This window comes from Aotus nancymaae, unplaced genomic scaffold (genome assembly GCF_030222135.1).
Source record: "Aotus nancymaae isolate 86718 unplaced genomic scaffold, 86718_ANA_hifiasm-v0.15.2.pri h1tg000015l_0, whole genome shotgun sequence".
Classification (NCBI taxonomy): domain Eukaryota; kingdom Metazoa; phylum Chordata; class Mammalia; order Primates; family Aotidae; genus Aotus; species Aotus nancymaae.
The window spans coordinates 12397258-12406567 of record NW_026988426.1 but is presented as its reverse complement, the minus strand read 5'-3'; the positions used below and the strand labels follow the sequence as shown (position 1 = coordinate 12406567).

At 35.5% G+C, this 9310-nt stretch overlaps 1 pseudogene; it reads right to left on the bottom strand.

Moving 5' to 3' along the window:
• Positions 1–319: 319 nt before the first annotated feature.
• On the bottom strand, positions 320–1139 carry LOC105723129 (ADP-ribosylation factor-like protein 2-binding protein; annotated as a pseudogene).
• Positions 1140–9310: the final 8171 nt, after the last annotated feature.

Below are 9310 nucleotides of genomic sequence, written 5' to 3'. Positions count from 1 at the left end.
TGGGCCATGGGCCCTCTGGGTGAAATGCTTGACATGGGCTTGCTTCGGAGGAGTCTGACTCAGAAACATCTGAGACAGATGTTTACTTGGGGAGGAGAGGAGTATTGGGGTTACTAAACACTTCAGGGAAACTATTAAGTTAATGAATACAAGAAGGTGTTTCAGGAGAAATATGTCTAGGAGAGTTAGGTCGTTTTGGTCTTGGCCCATCAATACCTAACATGAAGGAATAGTTGCAGAACATAGTAAATCTTTCAAAATATATTTGTATGTCATTATTAGCTGAGCCTATTGGGCTAGTGACATCAGAGTGATCTTATTAATTGGCTAGAGATAGGACCGAGTGTTTCAGATCGTTCTGGGAAGCTAGAATAGACGATGATTTGCACAATGAAGTTGCCGCTAAACCACTGCTTAAGGCCAATCCCAACCTTGTTTCTAAAAGTCTCTCTTAAGCATTATTTCAAAATATATTTTTAAATAATATATATTTTAATATATATATTTTAAATATATTTAAAAACATATTTTTAAATAATGCTTAATGCTTAAGAGTGACTTTGAATAATGAAAGTCTTTTCATTATTTGAAATTTTCATTATTCAAAGATTATTCTCTCTATAGATATAGCTTCTATATATATACATATATATATAGAGAGAGAGAGATGAATCATCTATCTATCTATCTATATATATATAGAGAGAGATGAATACTTGTCTTTCTTTTCTGTAGTCTACAAATTGTTCTTTAAAAGCTGTCAAACCTGTAATGTGAACAGCATGTCAGATATGTCACCAAACACTTCATCTTTATGGTGCTGTAATGTCATAAAGGCTGCCATGTTAAATTCAAGTATCTGCTCCAGCAGCTTGTCTTTAATATACTTTTCTCCCAGAGAAATATATTCATTAAAAATAGGCATGTAGGTGAGTTTATTCTCTAAAGTGTCTTCAAACTCCTGGCAGTATGTGTCCAAGAAATTTCTCTGTAATAACTGCAACTTATTATCCACCATAATGGTACAGCTTATTATCCACCAATATTTGTATAAATATCCAGCCACAGCATAAAATTCTTCAGAAGAGGTGGAGGAGAAAGTAAGACAATAAGAAGTTCTCTTCCTCTAAAGTGTTCATACTCCCTTCTGGAGCAGCCCCCTTAGTTTCCTACCTGACCCACAGCCCAACAGACGGCTCTGTGTGTTGCTGTGGCTGCCTCTGTACAACCCTGCTTTCAATGAATGTCTGTCAAATTCTTTGCCATTTTAAAATTGGGTTGTTTATCTTTTTATTATACAGTTGTAAGAATTCTTTATATATTCTTGGTGTAAGTCCCCCATTAGATATATTATTTACACAAAATGTCTACTATGTTGAATTCTTTTTCCTTCTTACTGGTGTCATTTGAAGTAAAAAGAAAAAAACAAAAAAAAACTTTTCAGCCGGAAACAGTGGCTCACACCTGTAATCCCAGTACTTTGGGAAGCCAAGATTGGTGGATCACCTGAGGTCAGGAGTTTGAGACCAAAAGAAACAACATGGTGAAACCCCATCTCTACTAAAAATACAAAATTAGCCGGGCTTGGTAGTTGGTGGTGGGTTCCTGTAGTCCCAGCTACTCAGGAGGCTGAGGCAGGAGAATTGTTTGAACCCAGGAGGTGGAGGTTGCAGTGAGCCAAGATAGCACCATTACACTCCAGCCTGGGCAACAAGAGAAAAATTCTGTCTCAAAAAAAAAAAAAAGTTTTCAATTTTGATGATGCCTGGTCATTTGCTTTTGTTGACAATAATGTGTTTTGTGTCATATATAAAACAAAAATTTGCATAATTCAGGATCATGAAGATTATGCCTCCATTTTCTTTTAAGGTTTTATAGTTACTTTTATTGCTTCTAAGATTTTATAGTTTTGTTATAACTCTTAACACTTAGGATTTTGATTACATTTTGAGCTAATTTTTGTATATGATGTCAGTTGAATGGTTGAGATTCTAATTCCTGTCAGTCTGTGCTGACTGTGGGACTGTGGTCTGTGTCGCAACATAAGCCTCACCTGGGACTATTATGAGATCAAAATGCAAATACTCAGGTCTCCATCCCAAATCTCTCAATCATGACCTTTGAGGGTATAGCACAGAATCTGTATTTTTACAAGTTCACAGGTTGTTCTTATATACTCTGAAATTTGGAAGGTGTTGCCTTTGAGAGTTGCCAACAACTTTACCATTCATTCCTACTAACCTCTGCTCCAGCTCTACCATGGGAAAGTACCACTTTAGTGGTAATTGGCAGAACATCTTTTATTTTAAAATGGTAGATAGCAAACCTCAGTGTTCAGCAAAGGGTGACTCAACATCCCAGACTGTTTCAAACCAAAAGAGCTAAAGGATCATCTTGTCCAACTACTGCTTTTAATATAGGAGAGTTCATGATGAAATCCAGAGTCTATATTTTCATATGGTTTAAACACTGGCTTAACTTTATGTTCAGGTAAAATTTTCTGTAGATGAACAAAAGCCCATAGACTCTAATTTTGTGGGCTCTGACTTATGCAACACATGCACGCACACACACATTTTTTTTAAAAAATTTCCTTTCAAATATATTAGGACACGAACAAATAAAAAATTCCATTTGTTGGTGAAATGTTTGTTCTGAGGAAAAACAGTTATTTTACAAATTGTCTGCAGCTTGAAAACTGAGAAGACATAGTGATACAATATACATAGTTCTAAGCTCATACCAGTTTACTACTGTATTCTGTAATGTGGTTAGCTATTTATTTCAGCCTTTTCTGATATATTTTGATGTAGCAAGCATCTCAGCAGTAAATATAAGAAAGACAATTTCAGAGTATGCAATTTTGATCACATGCTTTTAAAGGAGGAAAACAGTCAACATATTAAAGAAAACTCAACTTATGCATGAATTCTAGGATACATGGGGTTATTTGAGTAAGAGATTAAAAGCACCCTATGCCCTGAAGACATGTATCATTTGGTAACTCTTAAAATAACTATTTGAAACTAGATGGTATTGAATACTGTCTTTTTTATCTATGTCTATTAGGCACAAACACCCACACACATTCACACACATGCATAAAAAATAAAGCATTCAAAACACTCCAGTCTCCTATATATCTAGAATATATTTTATCCTGGCTCATCGTATAATTCTATGAAAGGGCTGAGTCACCAGATCATTGCTAATAAGTATGTTTGGTCTCAGAGTTGGAGCTTTTGAACATACATATTATTATAATTGCAGGTTAAGCAAAAGCTCTACGTTGGTTCATATTCATGTCATGTCCTTTGAGAAATGTCAACTTTTCTCTTGTTTTAAAAAAGAAAGGAAAATTATTATTGCACAGATGGAAAAAATTCTGGCCTACATGTGACTGACTTCCCTTCTCATTCCAAGGATAAACAGTACAAGTAGAGTTGTTCCTGCCAGGTAGAGCTTTCATCTCAAAGAATTTTCCATGTGTAATATTTATATTTATGAAATAAATGTTTGTAGCTCTCCATGGAGATGAGAAGTGTTTAAGAACTTAAACTCTGTAGCCACATAGACCTGCATTCAAATACTGCCTCTATCAGCTACTAGTATGCAACTCTGGACATGTTACAATTCTAGGTCTTAGTTACTTTCTCTCTAACACTGAAAGAGTGTGGATACCTACATACTTGTCCTTATTTGAAGACAAATCCGTAAATTCATATATCCAAATAATCCAATTAAATCCATGAACCCATTCTGTAATTTCAAGGTTACTTATAGAAGGGCTAAAGGTGATGATCTAAACAGTACTAATTTTTAAATAAAATATTTTCAGAGAACATACTCATCCCTTCTAGTGACTGTCTCTTGCTTTTATGATCCTAAGTACATATGGGTTAGTAATTAATTTTCTGTTTGAGCCATCTTGTAGATTTCTCTAAGCTTCATTCATTTATATAAATCCAATTTCAAATATCCATAGAATTTATGATTCCAAGTTCACAGTTGACTTCATAGCTCTCAACAGATATATATTTTTTCAATGATTAACTTGCAGAGAGTATTAACTTGACAGATGACAAATATTTTTGTCTTTTCTTTCCCTCATGGATCTTCCAGAAACACCTAGAAAGCCCATAAGAATGGAAAGGAGAGAAGCTCTTTATTGTGGCTTGGCCAATGACTACTGTTTTTAGCATGCCAGTGTCTATGGGCAAAACACAAAAAGAAAATTGTACTTAAAAAATAGTGTTCCCTGTGATCTGCAGAAAAGTTTGGAAATTGACTTGATTTTCTCAGGAAATTAAAGAGCAAGAAAAATTGTACCAAAAAGATTAAGACAATTTTTAGATTACAAACACTTTCTGGGCAAGGATTCAAACCAATTCAAATAAGCAGCATAGAGGAGAACAAGGGAGGATTCAAGGACAACTGGGTAACACAAAATTGCAGGGTTAGGTTAATTGGTATGGGTGGGAAGGCTTCCTATCAGGTTTAAGCAGTGAGCGTGTCTAAATAATGCGGAGAAAATTAAGTTAGAAAGTGTACACACAACACTTAGGAACCATGATGATTGCATTTCTGCTTAAACCAGAGATCGAGCTAACGGAAATCTTTTTCTGTTTATTCACATATGCAAGAGAGAAAGGACATCTAGAATTAAATCTGAAGGCAGGCTCATGAGCTGAGTTTGTTGTCTGCAACTCTAATACAATGATCCTGGTTGCAGATCTTTTTAAAAGTGCTTTTACTTACTTAGCTTCTCACTATGTCAAATAAAATTTAATCAGCGAGAGTGCATAAGCTCAATTGCAGAAGGTAGGAGAAGCAAGCATAAACAGTTTTCTAAAATTTTCTATATAATCATCATGGCAGTCAAAGTTGATTTTACAAATATTTCTGTTCTGTTTTTCATTTAGTCTTTTTAAAAGAGTACATATTTGCTAAAGTCAAGCTTTAAACCTGACTTTTTTTATTTGTGAAAAATTTGGACGTCCTTGCTTGGAAAAGAGAATGTTGGGCTATTTACATAGAATATTTCTAATGCTATTATAAAAGGAGATGGAAAGAGAGGGGTGATTCAGATAATCAGTTAGTGTTTGTAAACCTAACAACAATATTCTATTTCATGCCCTTCATTCATACATAAAATTACTTATCCCAAATATCTGGCACTGTTATAAGTAGTCAATACCATTCTTTAAAACTTATCATACATCATTTACTCTTGAGTTTTTTTCCTTATTGAAAGCAACTGAAACAAACTGTCAATATCCTGAGGAAAGAAAGAAATTAAATAAAAAGCTTTAGGAATTCACAGAGTAGACTAAAGGCTGGAGAACCAGACTTGTAAGGTATTAGGATGGCAAGAGAGGTAGAGGAAAAGCTTGCCTGAGGCTTGGAAGCAGGGAGCTCTGTACCATATTTAAGAATACAACTGTTCTGGCCAGGAGTGGTGGCTCACGCCTGTAATCCCAGCACTATGGGAGGCCGAGGCAGGTGGATCACCTGAGGTCAGGAGTTCAAAACCAGCCTGGCCAACATGGTGAAACCCTGTCTCTATTAAAAATACAAAATTAGTCAGGCATGGTGGCACATGCCTGTAATCCCATCTACTCAGGAGGCTGAGGCAGAAGAATTCCTTGAACCCGGGAAGTGGAAGTTGCAGTGAGCCGAGATTGTGCCATTACACTCCAGCCTGGGCAACAAGAGTGCAAAAAAAAAAAGTATGCAACTGTTCTTCCTGTTTACCTCCCAATCAAGTAAAATAGAATAGATTTGGGACCTTGTGATAGGTCCATGTATGTCCCATATGGCTGTCAATTAAGAGGGCAGAAAATCGTATAGCTCTTGTGTGCCTAGCTTCTATAGAGGGATATGATGTTCAGTAACACACCACTTATATTTGCAATGAAGAATTGCCCTCCAAGGAGGAAGGGCATTGAATGCTTCACACACACACACACACACACACACACACACACAAATACATTCTATTTAGTGCTCATAAAATGCTTATTTTTATTTATAGCATTTGAGTCAGGTAAGATTAAATGAACTTAGTGTAGCAAGACAGTTATCTGTAATGACTTGCCTGTAAAGGTTTGCTAGAGCTAGTCACAGCCTACAAAGAAAGTTCTGGAATATGTATTCTATAAATGTATATGTTTTTATTGATAAATAATGGTTATACATTTTGGGGGTATATGTAATATTTTGATACTTGTATACAATGTATAATGATCAAATCAGAGTAATTGGGACATCTGTCACCTCTAACATTTGTCTTTTCTTTGTGTTGGAAACATTTAAATTCTTTTCTAACTATTTTGAAATAAACAAATTATTGTTAACTGTAACTTCCCTGGTATACTATCTGTATTCTATGAATTTAAAATTGGCACAAAATAAATAGTGTTTCTAGTGAAAGTTTCCTTTGAAGATATTGGGGAAGAATCAGGATTCCATCATTCAACAAGATGTCATGCTTTAAAGAACCTTTTCTTTTTTAGAGATGAGGTCTCACTTTATTTTCCAAGCTGAAATGTAGTGTTGCAATCATAGCTCACTGACGTCTCAAATTCCTGAGCTCCAGCAATCCTTCCATCTCAGTCTCCTCATTAGCTGGAACCACAGATGTGTGCCACCATGCCCAAGTATTAAAAATTTATTTTTGTAGAAAGGGGGTTTCACCATGTTATCTAGGCTGGTCTTGAACTCCTGGACTCAAGCATTCTGCCTCCCTCAGCCTCCTAAAGTGTTGGGATTACAGATGTGAGCCACTGCATGCAGTCAAAAATCTGTTAGTATTAACAAATACTAACTTTAAACATATATATAATAATAAACCAGGTATAAGTCAAGAGAATCATCTCAGACCTACTATCTAGATTCAGAGCCAGGGTTGGATTTAAGGCATAATAGAGAGTATAAAGATGTATTTTGGGTAGCTTGACTATTTAACCGTTTACTATGGTTTGAATGTTTGAATGTGTCCCCTACAAAATTTATGTTGAAACTTTGTACTCACTGTGTTGGTATTAAGAGTTAGGGCCTTTTGAGAAATGATTAAGTCATGAGGCCTCTGCCCTTATAAATGAATTAGTGCCTTATCAAGAGGCTGGAGGAAAATAGCTTGGGTCCTTTTCCTCTTTAGCTCCTCTGCCATATGAGGACACAGCATTCAAGGCACCATCTCAGACACTGACCCTGCTGGTACTTTGACCTTAAATTTTCCAATCTCCAGAACTGCGAGAAATAAATTTCTATTATTTATAAATTATTTAGTTACATGTATTTTGTTTTAGCAGCACAAAACTTAGACATTTCTCTATCCAATATCTCAAAATAAAAAGTAGTAATATCAGTGGACAAGAAATATTGGTGCATGACTTCTATGTTCTTTCCCTTTTAAATTTAGTTTTTATTAGAGTTTTTAGTTTTTTTCTAAGAGGTGTCTACTTCAAATTTTACTCATTATTTGAAGTTTTTGGAGATGTTACCACAATTAGATATATGGGCTCTCTTAGCTCCATGTGATTTGTTCCGAAAGAGAGCAAGACAGTGAGGAATAAACAATGCATAGTGCAGCCAAATGAATGATTTATTATTATTATTATTTTGTAGAGATGAAGACTCATTATGGGGCCCAGGCTAGCCTTGAACTCCTGGGCTCAAGCAGCTCTCTGCTTCAGCCTCCCAAAGTTTGGGATTATAAGCGTGAGTCAGTGTTCAGTCCCAAATGAATGATTTAGGCTAAGGACAATGTTTATACTTTGGCTTTTTATTATTGTTTCTGTTGCTGTTCTTCAAAACTATTTTCAAGGCTTGCCTAAGTGCATAAGGAAGTTGAATTTTAATCTTCTAAATGAAAAACTCCATATTTCATTAAAGAAAAAATATGCAGTTTTTCTTCTGAATTACCGTGACTATGAATTTATTTCACTGGAATGCAATTTAAAACCATTACACTAATTTCTTATGCAAATGTATCAAAATTGACAGTCAATTTTTATTTTGCTTAGAACTCATTGAACACTGAGTAATGTAATGGGGGGAAAAGTGACTTGATATCAAAACAAAAATAAAGTAGGAATTAAACTGGCAATTTCCAAAAAGCATAGTTAAATTATTTCAAATGGAAAATCCCTGGATGAGTGGCAGAAATCCATTAGGGCAAGCAAAGTTATAGTCCGTTCTCTGAGAACCTGAGCCATGGGTTGCAGTAAGTTGAGTTCCCTGTGAAGTGTCATGGCCTCCTTCAAGGTCTTCACTAGCATGTTGGATATTGTTCTTGGTTGCAAACAACGAAAGCAGACTTTGGCTGATTAAACACATAATGAGTTTGTAAAAAAGATATTGGGAGTTTGTATAATTGTTGAGGTCCTGGAGAACAAAACTCAAAGTTATGCAGCCAGAAACTATGTTCAAAACTGAATAATAAATTGGCTTATTGGTAAAACTGAAAGTGTAGCTTGGTCTTACAATTTTCAGATACTGCTACTGTTGCTATAAAGAGAAAGTGATCCATCATTACCCCCCTCACTTTTTTAATGACTGGTTCTAATAGACTTACCAGGCTGAGGATAGGTCCCATGACTCTCTGTCACAGCACTGTAGCTCTTACAGTGGAAGACGGACCGTCATAAGATGAGGAAGTCCCCAAACACAGGAAAGAGGTTCATTGTTCCAAAAGTGGGAGTGTAGAATTCATTGTTTATTTTCTGTAGGGAATTCATAAAAACCCCAGAAATTATACTCTAATGTAATTATAAAATAAAGGATATTTTATAAATATATATGTAATTAAAAATAAATAGGATATTTTATAAATATAAATGTAATTAAAAATAAAGGATATTTTATAAATATAAATGTAATTAAAAATAAAGGATATTTTAAAAGAGCCTCTAAAATATTTTCCCTCATCAGGACTTCCCATTAAAGTAAACATCTAAAAAATATATATCAAGGCTAGGCACAGTGGCTCACACCTGTTAATTCCAACACTTTGGGAGGCCGAGGTGGGATGATCACATTAGGTCAGGAGTTTGAGACCAGCCAGGCCAACATGGTGAAACCCCATCTCTACTGAAAATACAAAAATTAACCAGGCATGGTGATATGTGCCTGTAATCCCAGCTTACTTGGGAAGCTGAGGCAGGAGAATCACTTCAACCCGGGAGACGGAGGTTGCAGTGAGCAGAGATCGATCGTGCCACTGCACTCCAGCCTGGACAACAGAGCAAGCCTCATATATTTATATATGTATATCACATTTGGAAGAAAGATGCTAGTAAGCTCCTAT